Source organism: Carica papaya, chromosome 5 (genome assembly GCF_054855325.1).
Source record: "Carica papaya isolate Zhongbai chromosome 5, ASM5485532v1, whole genome shotgun sequence".
Taxonomy (NCBI): domain Eukaryota; kingdom Viridiplantae; phylum Streptophyta; class Magnoliopsida; order Brassicales; family Caricaceae; genus Carica; species Carica papaya.
In genome coordinates this window covers 17,866,543-17,888,190 of record NC_142313.1, presented here as the reverse complement: position 1 = coordinate 17,888,190, position 21,648 = coordinate 17,866,543, and the positions used below count along the sequence as shown (strand labels likewise).

Here is a 21,648-nt window from a genome sequence, read left to right as displayed (position 1 = left end):
CTACATTTCTAAGTGCTCTTTTTAGTTAAATAATTGGGCAAAAAATTTGAAGAATTGTTGAAGTGGATTTTTCTATTTATTTTGGCTCATGGCTTTAGTGATTTATTTAGATCTATGAAGCTATTATCCTTAATAAAAATGATATAATGATGATTATGGGATTGGTTCTTTGTCTTACCGTTCTAAGGAGCTCTAATTTCAAGAAATACCCTGATGATCAAATTCGAAAATAATGGGCCTTTGGTCGAATATGTTGATGAGCCCCATCAGGTTCTAGATATGAAATAACAGCATGTGTGTGATAAATATGAAAATGCGATTGTCATAAAAGAGTGCCAAAAATAAAAGGGAAAAGAATAAAAATCCGTTTCACTGTTATCTCTGAGGGGTTTTTGTTGCTTCCTCCTCTGAATACTAGTTGGTGAACTGATTTATGTGAATGATTAGCGTTACACTCAGAAATATGAAATGAATTGGCCATTCCATATGGGTAGTCAGGAATCCGTATTGCCCTCAGTATATGGAAGTCAGAACAACTTTGCGCGAATAATAAAATGAAAAAAAGCATGTCATGATTTGTTTGATTCTATCTATTTTCAGTATGATTGATTTGATTGACATGATATGACTATGATATGATAGATTTGATGTTTTCTTTAATAAAGTAAATTATTTTCATAATTAACAAATGGACCTCTGACATGATTTCCTAATGGTGGGTAATGATGGTACCTTATTTCGGTGTTTAAATGACTTTGAAATCTTAGTGATATTATTTAAATATTATTTTTCTATGCCTCCCTTCACATGAGCGAGATAGTGAGGAACTAATCGTTGATCTACCCCTTGAAGCCTTTGAGGCTCCCATGGATCCATGAACCATTATGAGTGCATAATTTTCCTACACTCTGATAAGTCCATCTTTTGTCGATGCTGGAAATTAATTTTTTTACTACCTCAATATTGTATGGAACTCTAGTATTATTTTATAAGGAATTGTAATTATTTAGTCCATTGCATATAATTATTTTTATGCACCCGTAATCTGTTTCTGTATCTAGCACTCTCATGCTTAAATTAGTATTTAGGATGTCACATCTTTGTGCTTTGAAATTAAATCTGAAATAATTTCATGCTTTGAAAATTTAATTTTCGTGTTTAGGTGTTTAAAAAATAAATTAAGACCCTAAAATTATATTTAAAAAATGGAAAAAAGTGATTGAATGAATGAAATTTGAAATCCAGAAAAAAAGAACAAAAATAATTAAATTTTGAAACAAAAGATTGAATTGATAACAAAATTAAAATTTTGGGGCCTTAAAATAATTATTTAAAAATTTAAAAATAATGAAAAACAAGAATAATAAATAAAATAAATTATTTAGGATCTTTTTGAAGTAAAATTCCTAAGTTAGGGCTATTTTATAATTAAAATGGACCAAATCAAAATAATTTAAAGTGACCAGGGGTCACTCTGCAATTTTTTATAAACGGGGCCGTACGTCATCTACTGACCTAGCAACATAACCTATATGGTCTCGCCACGTGACAGCTGCGTTAGCATGACATTCCATGCAAATTCAACACGCTGGAGATTCGCGTGTGGATGATTGAACGACCTCCACATTTTGATGAAGATCAGATGGTTGAGGATCTTTCACGCCTTTGGATGCAATGCAATGGCTCCTAGATGCGTAGAAGATGATGACTCTGATCGTGTGGCTGGCAAACAAGAGCTGATCAAATGACTGAGGTGCGTGTTGATTGATCGCACGGTCTACGAAGCAACTTGTGCAATTGATCTTGAAACAATCTGACGGCTAGAGATTTTAATGGTGCAGATGAGCGTGAGTTTGAAATCAATGGTGAAGAATCTTCAGATCTAATCCAATGGCTGAAAATTAATTAGGGATAGGTATTTAAAGGTCCCCTTCTTTCAACCCTTAACTCCAGCCACCATAAGAGAATTGAGAGGTTGAGAGAGGGTTACCGGATTTAGGATGAAGGCAGAGGAGCTAGGCAGAGCTGCCACTTCGGAAGAAGAAAACCGGCAAAGGTAAGCCAATTTTTTCCCATTTCGCTTTGTTTCCTCTTCTACATTAGATTTTATTAATTTTTATGCACATTTAGGAAAGAAAATCCATCCGAAAATGGTGAAAACCTTTAACTGAAGGGAAACCGAGCACCCACTAGAATGCCCGACCCTTTTTCCGTTCTGGTTAAGGTAAGTAATATCATGCTGTTATTCTAGGATCCATACCTTCGTGCTTTGAAATTAAATCCAAAATAATTTCATGCTTTGAAAATTTAATTTTCCTATTTAGGTGTTAAAAAACATAAATTCACCCTAAAATTACATTTAAAAATGGAAACAAATTAATGAATCAAATTTGAAAACAAAAAAAGAATAAAAATAATTAGATCTGGAAAAAAGATTAAATTGGAAACAAAATTAAAATTTTAGGGCCTTCAAATAATTATTTAAAAATTTTAAAATCATGAAAAACATGAATAATAAATAAAATAAGTAAGTTAGGAATTTTTGAAGTAAAATTCCAAAGTTAGGGCCATTTTATAATTAAAATAGACCAAGTCAAATTGATTTGAAGTGACCAAGGGTCTGGGACATTCTATATACTAAATATAGCATTAGGGAGCCAGATACAGAAACAGATTACAAGCACATCAAGATAAATTATATGCAGTAGAATAAATATTACAATCCCTTACAAATAAAATTTGAGTTCCAAATCTTACAATTTTAAGGTCAAAGTTTGGTAAAATAATAAATACAAGGTTCTTTAAAATGGACTCATCAGAGTGTGGAACAAAACATGCACTCGTAACGGTTCATGGATCCACGAGATCATCGAAGGCTTTAATGGGTAAATCAACGAGCAATTCCTCATTATTGTCCTCATCTGGGGGGGACATGGAAAGGAGTGAGTTTCATAAATTCAATAAGATAAATAGTATTTAAACAATGTTTCTAAGATTTTAAAATTGCTTAACCTATAAAGAAATGGTACCGTAAATCACTTACCATCTCCGACTGTTGTGAGTTCATTTTAGTATTAAAGAAAACATCTTTATTTTTTTTTTGGAAAAACGTCAATATCAAGACAATCATATCATGCATAGAATAGAGAAAATAAAATAAATATGAATCACGTAATGCATTCTTCTTTTTTTTTTTTATCTATTATTCGCACAGAGCTGTTCCAACCCATATCTACTAAGGGTAATACGGATTTTCATCTACCACTGTGGAAAGACAAGTTCATTTAGTTATTCAGCATATTCACAGCTTACTAAACTATAACACTTTTATGGTTTGCCAAACCATGGCACGTTCTATGACTACTGCCGTACCAACCACAATGGTCCTATATGTAAACTATAGTCATGACTGTACATCACCACAGTGACCCCTATAATCATATCATGTAACCACTCTCGTTAGAGGGTACGCCGTCTCCACAGGGAGCGGTCCTCTCACGTCTTTTCAGACCAAATGGGGAGAATAGAATATGTCAGAGATAAAATCCTAACGGATCATGTTAATTTCTTGCATAAATATTTTGATGATTTTTTCCTCATAACATCCATATTATTCATATAACATTCATGATTTTCACATAATTTCCATGCTTCTTGAATAAGAATCACAACACCTCATGTATTATCTCGCATATCATCATATTCATATCACTTAATTAAATTTTAAATATAAACAAGTTTGTTAAATCATACAAGTATTATTTTTCATAGCTCATAAGATATTTAAATAAAACTCTAACATACACATGCCATTTCTCGTTTAATCAAACAATATTTCAATTTTATTATTTTAGAAATATTCCTTAAAATGTATAAGAAAATACTAAAATCTTTCTCACAAAAAATTTGTAGATTTCCTACATTCCTCTTCTTCTTTCCTTCCCTTCTCTCTCTAATTCTCTCTCTAGAAAGATTTTAAATTAAGTAAAATAAAGATAGTATGTGAAGAAGTGGTGGGCAGAGGCCCTTATTTATAGATTAAGTGGGCTATCAGATTTTTCCCAAGTGGTGCAAATCTGTGAGAAGAGAGGGAGGAAAAAAGTTGATTGACGCGATCCGATGATTGATAGATGTGACTGACAGTCGACTGACGAGACGACAACGATGCGACGACCAGCACAAATGCTGTTGGCATGCCAGCCGAGGAACGATGCACACCTCCCAAACAGTAGTGACACGCTAGCCGAATGGCGATGCACACCCCCCAAAGGGCATCGCACATCGCCCAAGGCTTGCCACCTGCACTGGCTGAGGCACCTACGCGCGCAGTTTGCGTACAAGCACTCGAAGCCCCGCACTGTCTGCGCACCTCGTGCCCCATGCAGATGGGACGTGCACACGTGTGCACAAAATATGGGGCCCATGCGAATGGGATGTGCACGCAGGAACACATCCAAGTGGCTGCGTGCAGACTTGGGCACGACATGGGAGGCTCGCGCGAGTGGGGAAAACTTTCCCCGTGGCTTTTTTGCTGGATTTCTCTGCCATTTTCTCCGTTTTTCCTAAAATATCAAAAATTAGTGATAAAAATTACAATAATTTATAAATAATTATAATATTTTAAGTAAACACAAAATAATGCAAAAATTTTAAAACATAAATTTAAATAGTTAATGGCCTCAGGGCCCAAATAAATAGGAGTTTTACACAACACATTAAGCACGAAAGTTCTGGGGTGTTGCATTCCCCCACCTTAAAAAACTTTGGTCCTCCAAATTTATTACAAATAAGTCTGAAAATTTCTTTTGCATTCCTTCCTCAAGCTCCCACATCGCTTTTTCTAGAGTGTGATGTTGCCACTGTACCTTCACCATTGGGATCCTCTTGTTGCGAAGATCTTCTCCATCTGATTGAAAATTGCGGTTGGGAACTCGTCGTAAGTTTTATGTACTTGAACTTGAATTTCCCAGTGCAGAATAATATGGGAGGATCATGGTGTACCTTTTAAGCATGAAAACATGAAAAATATCATGCAAACCCGCGAACTCTGGAGGTAGAGCGAGGTGGTAGGCCATGATTCCAATACACTCTAATATCATAAAAGGTCCTATAAATTGACGGCTCATTTTCCCTTTATTTTCAAATAGCATTTTATCTTTATAGGGAAAGATTTTGGGGAAGACATGGTCACTAACAACAAACTCCAGTGCTCTCCTACGGTTGTTACCGTAACTTTTCTGATGACTCCGGGCAGTGTTAAGATTTTTGCAAATAATGGCGACTTTGTCAATGGTTTCTTGGATGTAGTTTGGTCCCAAGTGATGCTTATTTTTGAACTCGTTCCAGTAAGTTTGTGAACGATAAGGCCTACCGTACAGAGCTTCATATGGAGCCATGCCATATTGGAACGATAATTGTTGTTATCAATAAACTCACAAAGAGGAAGATGCTCATTCAAATTGTCACCAAAGTCAATAATATAGGCACACAATATATCTTTCAGCATCTAAATGGTACACTCAGACTGTCCATCAGTTTGGGGATAATAGGTAGTGCTGAAGTACAGACTTGAGACAAGGGTTTCCTGAAAGCTATCCTAGAAATGGGTGGTATACCGAAGATCTCTATAAAAAATAATAGAAGAAGGAACGTCGTGGAGTCGGACAATCTTCTCGACAAATAAGCGGGCTAATTTACTGGTGGAGTCTATTGTTCTAATGGCAAGAAAATAGGCAGTCTTGGTCATTTGTCTACTATGACCCATATTACATTGCGACTAGAGCTGGTTCTGAAAAAACTAATGACGAAGTCCATAGTCACATGTTCCCATTTTTACTCTAAGATGGGAAGTCTTGGAATAGTCCGCCAGGTCTCTGGTGTTTGGCCTTGACTCTCTGACAAGTAAGGCACCGGGAGACAAAATCAACAATGTTCTTCTTCATTCCATGCCATAAATACTGGCGCCTCAAGGCACAGTACATCTTGGTGCTTCCTAGATGGATGGATAAATTGTATGCATGAGCTGCCTTCAGAACACCAATCCTGACTTCAACAGGTACCCAAATAAGATCTCGAAATCGACATAGAACATCATTAGTGATCTTGAAATCAGAAAACTCATCAGAAGTAAACTTACCAAGGTTTTGTGTAATCTCAGGATCAGTTGACTGAGCTTTCCAAATTTTCATGAAGAGATCAGGTAGGGCCCGAATTTAGGCAAGCTAAACACCATTGCCATAATGATTAAAATGGAGTGATTGCATTGTATCGATTAATTTCCAATTGAAAGTCATCAACTGTGCCAACATAACAAATTTCTTTCAACTCAAAGCATCAACAACCACGTTACTCTTCCTGGGATAGTAAAGGATCTTACAGCTATTCTTTCAAGAGATCAATCCAATGTCTCTGCCTCATATTATGCTCTCTCTATGAAAACAAGTATTTCAAGCTTTTGTGATCCGTGTAGATCTCGAAGATTTTTTCATACAAGTAGTGATATCATATCTTGAGAGCAAAGATAATGGCAGCCAATTCTAGGTTGTGAATTGGGTAGTTACACTCATAGAGTTTTAATTGTCTGGATGGGTTGACATAAACTCTTTCACCAAAAATTAGATAACTGAGGAAGAAAATACGGTTCAACCAACTTTCCCTCTCTATATATATATATTTATATATGTTTATATATATGTATATAGACATAGATAATGCACTCCTTTTCTTTTCATTGAGCAAAATGGTTGGTTAGTTATGTTTGTATATGTACATACAAGCATATACATATATGTATATATATAGAGGGAAAGATAAAGATTACCAATCCTCATCATCCACTGCCTAACATCCAATAGACCAGAAAAATAGTCCAAATAAAGTTGTTACTATAATTTTTCACAAAGTAGCATCATCTTTAGACTACTATCAATCTCATCATATCAACCTCCATTGCGACAAGTTTATAACCAAACAACAGCTCATATTTCACATTTTTTTTTCTTCTAGGTTTTAACAAGTAACTGATGTTTTGTGCCTCTAGGTGATTGCATTCAATTGGAGAAATGTCAAGCTAGAAAGAAATAAGCATATTAGCCAAGTAATCAGTGCAACTTAGTAAATGTATCTTAATAATATTAAATATTGAATGGGTACGAATTACAATTATAACTCACCACCAAGGCAAATGCAAGAATTCAATACATAAAAAATTAAAAGTAAAGCCATACAATGGACAAAATAGTTTTGTCCCTATCTATACATGCACTAAAAGAGCAGCTATCTCTGTGCATTCAGAATGTTGTGCCTCATATAACCAAATTCGGAATATTTTAAAATATGATTAATTTCTTCATCTCCTTTTGATTAAGTGCAAGCAAGGAAAAATAATTCCATTGTTTATAAAATTGGTCTTTAAAGGAACATCAAGAAATCTTGAAGTGTTTGCTTCTCTCAGTAAACCTTAAAGCAAGCATGAACTTCTGTATAATTTTTTATGTTGTATTTTATTAAGTGTTCCCAACTTCCAATGACTAAGGAAATGTGTTACATCTTAAATATAAATTATAGCATAAGGATGTCAGATACAAAAAATAGATTATGAATGCATTTAAAATAATTATATACAGGGGAATAAATATATTACAATCCTTGTAAAATAAAACTTGAGTTCTAAATCTTACAATAGTGAGACAAAATAAAAATAAATACAAGCCTCTCCAAAAATGGACTCTTTAGAGTGCAGGACAAAGTATGCACTCGTAATGATTCACGGATCCATGAGATCCTCGAAGACTTCAATAGGTAAATCAACGAGTGGTTCCTCACTATCATAATCATCTGGGGGGCATGGAAAGAGGTGAGTTCTATAAATCAGTAAGAAAAATAGTATTCAAATAATATTACTAAGATTTTAAAAGTGCATTCAATTAAGAAGAATATACCGTTAATCGCTTATTGTCGAAGGTCATAACATCACCCATCTTCTCATATGCAATTTAACATCTTAAGAGCCATAAAAATAGTCCAAATAAAGTTGTTACAAACTTTCTAAATAAAGCTATTACTATAGCTTACCACAGAGTAACATAGCTTTTGGATAGCTATCAATGTCATCATATCAACCTCGATCACGACAAGGTTATCCTGCAAACAACAGCTCATATTTCACATATTCTTTTTCTTTTGAGTTTTAATAAGTAACTAATTTTGTGTGCCTCCAGTTGATTGCACTCAGATAAAGAAATGCCAAACTAGAAAAAAAAAAGCATATTATCCACATAATCAATGTAACTTAACAAAAGTATCTTAGCAATAATTATAACACCCCAAAAACTTTTGCGTTTAATTTTTAATTATGAACCCCTATTTATTCGGGTCCTAAGACCGCATAAACTCTTAAGATATTATGTGATTTTAACTTTTAGATAAATATCATATTTTGAATTTTAAATTCGTATTTTTAATTTATTTAAATAATTCGTAAATTTATATTTTTTTATTTCATCTTAGAAAAATTTATTTTTTCTGTTATTATTTAAAAATAAATTTTCAAGCAAAAAAAAGACGGAGAAAATAATGAAATCTCGCGGGAAGGGTCCTGCCGGGGCGGGCATCGCAAGTCGCTCACCAGCGCACACGCGCGACAAACAGTGGATGTGCGCAAGTCCTGTCTGCACCAGCGCGAAGCCCGATCTGTATGTGTGTCCCATTGAGCATAGACGAGCATAGTCCACGCACATCCCATCCTGCATAGACGAGCGCACCTGTAGGCTAGGCCTACAATATGCCGCCAACTGGGGCAGCACGCTGCCCCTTTGGGCAATGCGCGCCGCCGGTCGGGCGATGAGTCGTCGTTGGCTTAGGTGGTGTGTTGTTGTCGCTTGGGTGACGTGCCGCCGTCGTTTGGGTGGTGTTCCTCTATTTTTTACATCGCCATCATGTCACATCATCTGTCTATCTGTCATATTCGTCAGTCAACAAATCACTTCTTTTCCCATTGACTTTCCTCTCCTCACCAAATTTCACTATTTGGCACAAATTTGACGATCCCCATTTTCTATAAATAAGGACCATCCCTTCACCATTTCTTCATCACTTCCATTCTATTCTTCCATTGTCCAAGAGCTTAGAGAGAGAGTGAATGATCTAAAGAGAAAGGAAGAGGAGAAGAAAAAGAAAAGGTGTATAAAACTTCAAGGTTTCGGAAAGGAATTTAGTATTTACTTTTAAACATCTTAAGGAGAATTTTTAGAGCCAAATTATGAAGCTTGAATTTATGATTTACGTGATTATATTTAAATGTCTAAACGAAGTAAATTTTACTTGATAATTCATGTTATCGTATATGAACTTAATAATTTGAATGTGATTTAAATGATATAATTCTTTAGATCAGTTATTGAAATGTGAGAAGGTGATTAAGCATGAAATGGTATGAGAAATATGTATCTGTATTGACATGTATAATTCATAAAGTGTTTTATTAGGTTTTTTATCTCTGAGGAGTTTCTGTTTCTCCCCCATCTTATCTGAAAAGACTTGAGATGATCGCTCTCTATGGATGACGGCGTACCCTCTGATGAGAGTGGTGACACGATATTCTTGTAGGGGTCACCTTTGGTGAAGTACGACTGTGGCAATAGTTTTTCTGATAGGACCACTATAGTTGGCACGACCGTTGTCATAGATTGTGTCATGGTTTGACAAACCGCAAATGTGTTGTTGGTTTAGCAAGCTGCAAATTGCTGTTATATTTGAACTAGTCATTTTACTTGAGTAGTCGAAAATCCGTATCTGCTCTCAATAGAGGAAAGTTAGAACGACTTTGCAAAGAAATGACATGAAAAACTATGCATATAATGATTTATTTAATTTTTTCTATTATCAGCATGATTAATTTGATTGATATTACCATGACATGATAGATTTGATGTTTTCTTAAAGAAACAATTTGTTTTCATAATTTAAGAAAAGATCCTGACGTGACTCCTGATGGTAAGTGTTGATGACGTAATTACTCACTTTTGAAATCTTATGATTCTATTTAAATACTGTTTTTTTTATTAAGTACATGAAACTCACCCATTTCTATGCCCTCCTCCAAATGAGGGAGATAGTGAGGAACCAATCGATGACCTACTCTTTAAAGTATTTGAGGATCCCGTGGATCCATAAACCTTGAGTGCATGACTTGTTTCGCACTTTAATAAGTTATTTCACATAGTGATAGAAACGGTCCTTTTTGTATTTTGATATTTTGTATTTTGTTGCCACTTTTGCCTTCAGTTATATGTGTAATTGGAACTCATATATTTTGTAAGGGATTTTTAATAAATTGCTCTGCTGCATACAATTAACTACTATGCACTCGTAATCTGTTTCTGTTTTTGACACCATTATGTCTTAATTAGCATTTGAGATATCACAGATGGTATCAGAGTAGTTATACGGGCTAATCCCTTACAATTGTGGCTGTCAGTAGAAAACCCTCTAGGATATTTAGGAAATGAGTCATCTTTCCAAAAACTAGACCACCAACTCATGTCTTTCTTTTCGTTTGTAGGAATAACACGAGGGAGACCTTTTATAGAACGTACGGAAAGACCCGAGGCCTAGAATCATCTGACCAGGGCTGAGTTTATTAAACTCTTTTGAGTTATCTAGGGATAGATCGCAGCCATAGGACAAAACCAAGCCAACCCTTGCCAACATTCTGCCTCAAAATATCGACAAGCCAAAAGATCTATCTCTCACAATATAGTGGAGTTTGGGAAGTTTAACCCGCCTCACTTTGAAGGAGGCCTCAACCCCTTAGTAACTGAAGTTAGAATCTTGCAGATAGAGAAATTGTTCTCTGTCTTAGACCTAACCGAGGAATAAAAAGTCCCCTTAGCAGCCTTCATGCTAACTGGTGAAGCTGAACATTAGTGGTGACTCAAAAAGGAAGTCTTACCTACCCTACAAATTAGAAATTTTTCATCGACACATTCTTTGATAACTTTTTTCCAGCCTATGTCCGAGAAAAAAAGGAGGAATTTCAGGACCTCTGCCAGGGAAACTTGACGGTTGCCCAATATGCAGTCCGATTTGTCCAGCTTTCTAGGTTTGTCTTACTAATGGTCACCCTCGAAAGTCGTAAAAGTAGGAAGTTTTTGAAGGGCCTTCGTGCCGATATCTACGATTGGGTTGCGATGCTAAGACCTAGCTCATATGCCAAGGTGTTTGAATATGTCCAATTGGTTGAAGACCTTATCTCAGCCAGGCACCAACGCATTGTCCGAGTATGTACTCGACAACAATAACACCAACCCCAACAACTCAAAAAAAGACTATCTGACCCAGTAAATAGCCACCCTGATAAATGACCTCGAGTTACCCTTGCCGTTCCTATATCTCCACCTACTAGACAACCCGGGTGACCTTCCCAACCATGCTAGCATTGTCAATGCTCGCATGGTGATCTACTTTGTCGACGTTTTAATCACGCCTATTATAGGTGAAGAAGCACTCAGCACCTTGTGAAAGATTGCTCTCAGTAGCCGAAGGACGTGGCCAGACCCATAGTTCAGGGTCGTGTGTATCACCTTGATGAACCTGGTGCCCTCCCTATTCCTATCCTTATCCATGGTATGCTTTCTATTCATGACATTTTTTCCAAATATTTGATCGATACAGGTGCTGCCCACTTTTTTATCTTTTGTGCATTTGCTTGTAAATTAGATATTAGGCCTGAACCTTTAGGTGAAGTACTAGCTGTAGAAACTCCCTCTAGGGTTTTATTAGAGGCTTAATGTATGTATAAAAATTGTAAAATAAAAACTTCAAAAGTAGAATTATTAGTGGATTTAATACTTTTAGATTTCTCAGGATTTGACGTTATTTTATGAATGGATTGGTTAGAGGAATATAGGGCAACCATTAATTGCGAAAGTAAAGTTGTAACCTTGCGATCCCCAAAAATGAAATAAAAATCTACTTTTATTATTTTTTAACTATTGAATAAACATGATTATGAATGTTGATCCTACTATGTACTCCATTCCTACGGTTTGCGACTTTTAGAAAGTTTTTTCGAAGAACTACCCAATCTGCCTCCCCGCGGGAGAGTTTTTTATCAACCTATTTTCTGGAACACAACCAATCTCAAAATCTACCTATCACATGAGTTGTACTGAGCTAGCAGAACTAAAAAACCAGTTTTTCGAACTTCTTAGTCAAAAATTCATCCGCCTTAGTCATTCCCCTTGGGGTGGCCCGGTGTTATTCGTGAAGAAAAATAATGGCTCCCTCAGACTATGTAGATTACAAAGAACTCAGTCAGGGTGACGATGAAGAGTAAGTGTCTTCTACCTCATATCAATGATCTTTTCTATCATTTGTAAGGACTCATGATCTTTTTTAATATCGATCTCAGATCGGGTTACTACCAATTGCGAGTCAAAAAAGAAGATATTTCAAAGACCACCTTTCGATGTCGATATAGTCTGTATGACTTTAAAGTTATGCCTTTCGGACTAACTAATGCCCATGTTAACTTTATGGATCTTATGAAAAGGGTTTTCGGGCATGGATTATATCAATATGTCATCGTATTCATTGATGACATCCTAGTGTACTCTAAGAGCCCGGAAGAACATGTAGTCCACTTATCTAAGGTACTAGGAACAATTCGTTAGAATCAGCTGTATGCTAAGCTCAACAAATGCTTTTTTCGTTGGATCGAGTCACCTTCATTGGCCATATAATTTCGAGCAAAAGAGTTTCTATGGATCCATCCAAAGTTAAAACAGTGACCAACTAGAACCTGCCAACCAACGTAGCTGAGGTACGTAGTTTTCTTCATTTAGCAGGTTACTACCCACGATTCATTGATGGATTCTCAAATATTGCTGCTCTGTTGACCCGTCTCACTAGGAAAATTTTACCTTTTATTTAACATTGTGAATGTGGCAAAAGCTTTATGGAATTGAAGTATCGTCTCACCTCTACTTCGATGTTGATCCTCCCCGACAACACTAGAAGATTTCAGGTTTACTGTGATGCATCTCACATTAGTTGAGGATGCATTTTGATGCAGTACGATAGAGTGGTCGCTTATGGATCTAGACAATTAAAGTCCCGTGAGCACAACTACCTTATTCATGACCTAGAATTAGCGGCCATAATATTTGCCTTGAAGATATAACGTAATTATTTATTTGGTTAGATATTTGAAATCTACACTAACTACAAATGTTTAAAGTATATTTTCTCACAGAGGAAATTGAATATGAGACAAAGACATTAGACGGACCTCCTTAAGGACTATAACTGCAAGATGATCTACCACCCCGATAGATGAAATGCGGTCACAGATGTGCTGAACTAGAAGGTGTTCACTATGTTTGGCCAAACCATGCCCTCCAGTTGAAAATTGGTTGATGTTATCTAGGCACTTCGCCTCAACTGCCATGACAATGGTGCCTATCTCGCTTAAATTTGAGCTTTGCCCGATCTTTTTATGAAGATTTGGGAAGCTCAATCCACGGACCAAGAAATCACCAAAAATTTTAGTAAGTTCACTTCTGACGAATTTCCTGATTTTAGGCTTACTAATGATGGGTTGTATAGATTTTGAGACCATATTTGGGTCCCTGTCACTATTAGGACGAATGTTCTCAAGGCTACCCATGCCTCCAAACTGTCCATCCACTCTGAGAGTACCAAGATGTACTGGTACCTGAGATGTCAATATTAGTGTCCTGAAATAAAAAAAGACATTATCGACTATGTCTCCCGATGCCTTACTTGTCAACGAGTTAAGCGGAACACCAGAGACCCGGCAGTTTATTACAAGGTCTCCCGATTCTGGAATAGAAATGAGAGCATGTAACCATAGACTTTGTCACCAGTTTATTCAGGACCTGTTCTAGTCATAATACTATATGGATAATTGTTGATAGATTAACCAAGATTGCCCACTTCTTACCCATCAGAACCACTGACTCTACTAGTAGATTAGCCTTCCTGTACGTCAATGAAATTGTTCGAATCCATGACGTCCTCTCATCCATTGTGTTCGACCAAGATCCTCGATTCACCTCTTACTTTTGGGATAGTTTTCTAAAAGCGTTTGAGTCTGAATTGTACTTCAACACTACTTATCATCCCCAGACTGATGGTTAGTCTAAGTGTATTATCCAGACATTAGAAGATATGTTGCGTGCTTGTGTCCTCGACTTTGGCAATAACTGGTATGAGTATCTTCTCTTATGTGAATTTGATTATAATAATAGTTATCATTCTAGCGTCGACAAGGCTTTGTATGAAACCTTGTATGGTAGGCTCTATCGTTCTCCCACTTGCTGGAGCGAAGTTAAAAATTAGCGTTGTTTGGGATCTGATTTTATCCAAGAGACTATCGAGAAGGTTACTATCATCCATAGAAACTTGTCCACCACCCAGAGTCGCCAGAAACATTATGCGGATAACCGTATAAGACCCTTAGAATTTGTCGTCAGTGACCAAGTCTTCTTCAAGATATATCCCAATAAAGAAAAAATGCGATTCAAAAAAATAAAAAATTAAGCCCCTACTATGTGGGACCTTTTCGGATTATGAAATATGTTGGACTAGTGGCGTACCGTCTCGCTCTATCCTGAGAGTTTGTGGGTCTACATGATATTTTCCATGTCTCTATGCTTAAAAGGTACCACCATGACCCTTCTCATATCATTTCTTACGAAGAGATGCAGGTACAAGCTAATATCACGTATGAAGAACTCTCTGTGGAAATCCTTAGTTGGACCAATAAGGTTTTACGAAACAAGAGAATCTTCATGATGAAGGTGTAGTGGCAGCACCATACTCTAGAAGAGACGACGTGGGAGTTGGAGAGCGAGATGAGAGAGAATTTCCCAGACTTATTCATGAAAAATATGGGGGATCAAATTTTCTAAGATGGGGGGAATGTAACACCCCCGAGACCTTTGCACTTAATTTGTAATTGTGAACCCCTATTTATTCGGGTTCTAAGGTTGTATAAACTCTTCAAATATTTTGTGATTTTAACTTTCGGATAAATATCGTATTTCATATTTTAAATTTTTATTTTTAATTTATTTAAATAATTCATAAATTTATATTTTTTATTTCTTCGTAGAAAAATTTTATTTTTATCGTTATTATTTAAAAATAAATTTTTAGAACAAAAAGACAGAGAAAAGGCAAAAATTTTGTGGGAAAATACTAGCGGGAAGGGTCCTGCCCGCGTGTGGCCAACACAAGACGTGCGCACTGTGTGCACGTCCCATCCGTGTGGGGCGCGAGACCTAGTCTACAGCTCTGTGGGCCCTGTGCGTGTGCCATTTGCATAGTAGGCCTGCATGCGGCAAGCTATGCCGACGCGTCTAAAAGGTAGGCTTGCAACACGCAGACGACTAGGACAACGTGCTGCTGCCTTGGGCTGTACGCGCTGCCTGTTGGGCGACGAGCCACTACTGTCGGCTCAGGCAACGCGCCGCTATCGTTTGGCTGGCATGCCTCTATTTTTTGCATTGTCGTCACGTCATGTCATCCATCCGTCAATCACATCCATCAGTCGTCATATCACTTTTTTTCTCCTTAACTTTCTCCCTCATTAGATTTTTCCAATTGGCACAAATTTGGTGGTCCCTATTTTATATAAATAGGGACCCTCCCTTCACCATTTCCTCATCATTTCCATTCCATTCTTCCATCCTCCAAGAGCTTAGAGAGAGAATGAGTGATCTAGAGAGAGAGGGTGAAGAGAAAAAGAAGAAAAGGTATAAGAAACTTCAAGATTTTGGTAAGGAATTTAATATTTACTTTTAAATATTTTAAGGAGCATTTCTAGAGCCAAATTATGAAGCTTGAATTTATGATCTGCATGATTATTTTTAAATACCTAAACAAAGTAAATTTTACTTGATAATGCATGTTATATGATCGTATATGAACTTGACAATTTGCATGTGATTTAAATGATGTAATTCTTGAGATCAATTACTGAAATGTGAGAAGGTTATTAAGCATGAAATGGTATGAGAAATATGTATCCGTATTGACATGCATAATTCATAAAGTATTTCGTTAGACTTTTTATCTCTTAAGGGTTCCTATTTCTCTCTCATTTAGTCTGAAAAGACGTGAGATGACCACTTCCTTTGGATGACAGCGTATCCTATGATGAGAGTAGTGACGTGATATTTTTATAGCAGTCACCTTTGGCGAAGTACGGCTGTGACCATAGTTTTTTTTAGAGGACCACTGTGGTTGACACGACTGTAGTCATAGATTGTGTAATGTTATATCTAAACTTGTCATTCAACATAGGTAGTCGAAAATCCATATTTGCCCTCAAGAGATGAAAGTTGGAATGACTTTGCGAAGAAATGACACGAAAAACTATGCATATCATGATTTGTTTGATTTTTTCTATTATCAGCATAATTGATTTGATTGATATGAGCATGACATGATGGATTTGATGTTTTTTAAAATAAAGAAATTATTTTTATAATTTAAGAAAAGACTTTAACATGACTTCTGATGGTAAGTGTTGATGACGTAATTACTCACTTTTAAAATCTTATTATATTATTTAAATACTGTTTTTCTTACTGAGTATATAGAACTCACCTATTTCCATGCCCCCCTCTAGATGAGGAAGATAGTGAGGAATTGATCGCTAACCTACTATTTGAAGTTTTTGAGGATCCCCTGGATCCATAAACCTTGAGTGCATGACTTGTCATGTAGTCTAATGAGTCCTTTCACATAATGATAAAAATGACCCTTTTTGTATTTTGATCTTTTGTATTTTGTTGCCACTTCTGGCTTCAGATATATGTGTAATTGGAACTCATATATTTTGTAAGGGATTTGTAATAAATTGCTTTACTGCGTACAATTAATTATTATGCACTCGTAATATATTTTTGTATTTGGCACCATTATGCCTTAATTTGCATTTAGGATGTCACAATAATATTGAACATTGAATGGCTAAAACTAAAATTATGACTCATTACAAAGTCAAATATAAGAATTCAATTCATAAAAAGTTAGAAAAAGCCATAGAAATGATAGAAAAAGTTTTGTCCCTATCTATACATGCACTAAAGGAGCAACTATCTTCATCATTCGAGATGTTATACCTCATATTACCAAATTCGTAATATTTCCAAATATGAAAAATTTCTTCATCTCTTTTTGCTAAGTGTAAGCAAAGAAAAATAATTCCATTGTTTAAAAATTGTTTTGAAAGGAACATCAAGAAATCTTGAAGTGTTTGCTATGTTGCATGAGCATTTGTATAATTTCGATGTTGTATTTTGTTAAGGTATTCATAAATTCTAATGACTAAGGAAATGCACACCAATAAACAAATAGCAAGAAAATATAGCTTTCAGCACATATCCTCAAAAGTTTTAAATGCCATTCATTAGGTATATAGTTGAGAAAACTGAAGCATAGAAGGTTCTTTTACAGTAAGTATTTCAATTATTTCAATCTATTGGACAAGAAAATAGTACCCTACATAATAAAGAAGCTTAAGACTCAAATTAAAAATCAAAATAAAATAACCATGATTAACCAACCAATTTGCTCAATAAACAGAAAAAGAGTACATTATTTATGTTTATATATGTACATACAAACATACACATATATATATATAGGAAAAGATGAAGATCACCCATCTTCTTCATCCATAGTCTAACACCCTAAGGGCCGTAAAAATAGTGCATATAAAGCTCTTACTAACTTTCCAAATAAAGCTATTACTATAGCTTACCACAACGTAGCATCATCTTTGGACAACTGTCAATCTCATCATATCAACCTCTACTATGACAAGGTTATCCCCTAAACAGCAACTCAGATTTCACATATTCTTGTTCTTTTGAGTTTTAATAAGTAACTGATGTTGTGTGCCTCTAGTTGATTACACTAAATTAGAGAAGTATCAAGCTAGAAAGAAACAAGCATATTAGCTAGGTAATCAATTGTAAAAGTTAGTTGTGTGCTACTATATACTTGATTTAATAAAATCTTTTAATTATGTGATTTATTTACTAATGTAAAATAAATATATATTCTCTAATTTAAATAAACAGAAATAAAAATGGATTAATAATTTAAAAAATAATTGTTCTAAAATACGAGAATAAACTTATACAATTTTAAAAAAATGGGTATTCTCAATTAAGGTATTCTGAAGAAAATTTTAACTTCCTAAAATTGCTATTACTTTAAGTAAATTAAATAATAATAAAAACTAGAACAAAATATATATTTATAATGGTGAACTAAAATTAGATTATAGATATGTATATGAATAATTAAACCTAGATATAAATTTGTTTACTTTGTAAAGCATGTATAGGTAAACATTAAGTACAAATGAATGAATAAATATGTGTGTATAAATAAACACGTAAATAAATATATATATATACATATAATAATATATAAAAGTATGTACGCAATTGTATGTAAATATATATAAACATATATACATATATATATGTAGTAAACATGAATATGTAATACTGAGTATATATAATAAATATACAAATACATGAATAAGATAGATATGTTTATAGATATACAACTGTATGTGTGTATATATGTAAGTATATGTATATATGTACATATATATGTGTGTGTAAATAATACAAAAATAAAGAATACATTTATATATGTGAATTGAACTAAGTTTTTATAGATGTAAGAACATATGTATAAATGAATAAATATATATGTATAAATATATAAGCATAGAAATAAATATATAGATGTGTGTATGTGTATATCTATAACTATATATGTATACATAAACATAAACCAAACACCCACTAACACCACAATTATTGTAATAACCAAGCCCTAAAAATGATTCGAGATAAATTTTTTTTATTTTTAATTATTAATTTAAAATAATTGATTAAATTATTTTATTTTTATTTAAGTAGAATTTTGAAAAAAAATAAATTAGGGACGAAATTAAAAAATAATTGAAAAAAATGGGTGAAAATTTAAGTTTTTAAAAGAAAAATTAGAAATATGGGGTCAAATTACAAATAGAGAAAGTTCGGCCACGTAAGACTGCTCAGTCAGTAGCCTTGACGAATCGGAGTGCGTCGCGTGGCAAGGCGCGCAGACGTCGGTGCCACGTGAGAGGCCACGCGAATGATCTGTGTGCCCCGCGATCAGACGATCCAAGATTGATCCCACGCACATGGACGGCCTAGATCTGTTTCTCCCTTAGGTGCGATCGGTCGATCGAGATTAATCACAATGAATGGTTCAAATTCGTTTCTTCCTCAGGCGCGATTAGGCGAACGAGATCGATCGCGATGGATGACATAGATCAACGCGTGATAGTTATAAATACTTCGCATCCCACGAGAACCTAAACCTTAGCCATCAGCCCCTGCCGGAGAAGAAGAACCAAATGTCAGAGAAGGAGGCCAACTGCTACCGCACCGGAGCCACCGCTGACTGCCAAAAAAGGTAAACATTCCCCCAACCCGCTCGAAATTTGATTTTGAGTACTCCTGTGATCAAATCGGAGGAAGAGGGACAATAGGTGAACCAAAAATTGCGGGTAAAGCTCCGCAGAGCCACCACAGCTAAAACCCCAAAATTCCTTAGATGAGCCCCTTTCCGATTTTTGTTTCACGTGATTTTTTTATCATTATGTTCACCGTCCTTTTCTGTGCAGGGTAGTCGAAGAAAGAACCTCAGCCGTGAATGAGGACTGACGGAGCCATTGCACCTGGAGGTCCCCTCGCTAGTAGGTTCGATTTTTTTGTGATTTTTCGGCCAACCAAGGCCTTTAACGTGTTTTTCTGTAGGAATACAACCAAAACTGACCAAAATCAATCAGAACCGGCCAAAACTGGCCAGGCCAAGATAAATCACCACCGTAGACGGTAGAGCCGGTGTTGGAGCACGGCGGCGGTGCTGTGCTGGAACCCCAAAATTGGCCATAATGAGTTTTAAACACCGATTTTGGATTTTTGGGATATTTTTAGGTATGTGAAGAGTGTTTTGAATTCCATAAAAAAATGCAGGGAACTCGATACCCGTTAGGAGGCGTAGTAGACAACTCAATATCTTAAAACACCGATCTGGGTAAGATCCCTCACCCTATTCTTCCTTATGGTAAATTAAGACTTAACGATGCATAATTTTGTATTTTTGTAAAAAAATAAAAATCCTAAAAATAATTAGAGGTTACTAATGGAGCCGGAACCGGTTAGCTCATAATTGTCTTGATTTTCTGTTCATTTTCCTATATTGTCCTACTTGCTTAATTTTCGTATAATATATGTTCTTAATTTATAGTTCAATAGTCTTATCAACTTATCTGGTTATTTTAGTTATATACCGTCAGCATGAATGTAATTTAATTGATCTATGAATGTGATACGAGATATTGGTATGAGTTTTTTAGTTATTTGTTGAATGAAAATTTGTATGTGAAAGACTTGCTAGTTACCCAGGGAAAGGGCAGACGGACCCGGTACATAAGGAACCCTACCATGAATGTTACCTCAGTCGGACGGGGCTGAGAAGTCCCTTACTGGGAAGGTTTGGAAGATATGATTTACCCTCATATCGGACAGGGTATCGAGGCAATAGAATGTTTGGCACCCATTACCAAACGGGGTATGAGAATGACCGGTCAATTGTAAAATTGGATATTGGGCTCACGAATAGGAGGGATACTCCTATAGACCCCCAAGGATACCAGTAAGCAAGTAAGAAAGAAAAGTTATTGTTTCTCGTTCTCTTATGCATAAAAGTGAAAAGTGATATAAATATGGGTCTTCATAGTTTGTCTTTGAAAAACTCGTTATGGTAAGTATTAAACAAATATCTTCAAGTTTTAAATGTATTTAAATAAAGCAAGGGTTCCATTAGTTGTTTTTCTGATTTTTTACTAATCATCAGTTTTTTGTATTTGTCATTAGTGTGATATTCTTACTAGGGTAGTGTAGGTCACTCTTTCATTAACTATTTCAGATCAAGAGGACTAAGATCTAGATCCCAATCAGCAAGAAGGTTGTGAGTAGTTCACTATCCAGACTCCTTTCAAGTGCTAGTGAAGGTTATCCTAGGATGTTTAATTATTCGCTTTTCATTTTATTTTCTTATTTTCCATTTGTCTTTTAGAAAGGATATTTCCGTAGCCTTATTAGGCATTCAAAAATATTGTATAAGGAATGTAAACCCTAACTCTATTAATAGCTTCTGCATTTAATTTTATGAATTTATTTTTCTTTAAGTTCTGGGCCTCTATAGTTGGTATCAGAGCCGCGTTCCTCGGAACCATTTCTTACACAAAGACTTAAAAACACTAAATACAAACTATTACTCACCTTTCATTGTGAAATATAGGTACAAGAAAATGGAGAGAGGAAGACCCCCACTAAATCGAGTAGTCCAGGATGACTCACTTTCGAAAGGATGTTAACCGATTCTTTGAGATGCTAGTGAGATTCATCTCTACCCAGCAAGACCAGTAGGAAAGGAGGGAGTTGCCTGACCCTTCCCCACTTCCACAATTTGAGGTACCTTTGCAGTGAAAAGATCCAGAGTCACACTGGTACAACCTTGCTCCTCCACTGTACCATC

The 21,648-nt window shown here is 35.5% G+C and overlaps 1 long non-coding RNA gene across 2 annotated transcripts; it reads left to right on the top strand.

The window, feature by feature from the left end:
- The first annotated feature begins 1,613 nt into the window (after positions 1-1,613).
- On the top strand, positions 1,614-21,030 carry LOC110817768 (uncharacterized). Of its 2 annotated transcripts, XR_015819126.1 has the most exons (6): positions 1,615-1,753; positions 1,842-2,056; positions 2,131-2,224; positions 16,661-19,518; positions 19,730-19,801; positions 19,863-21,030. It is a non-coding gene; the product is annotated as an uncharacterized LOC110817768 (long non-coding RNA). The 2 variants fall into 2 exon arrangements; XR_002540258.2 differs by having other exon boundaries at positions 1,614-1,753; positions 16,661-19,801.
- Positions 21,031-21,648: the final 618 nt, after the last annotated feature.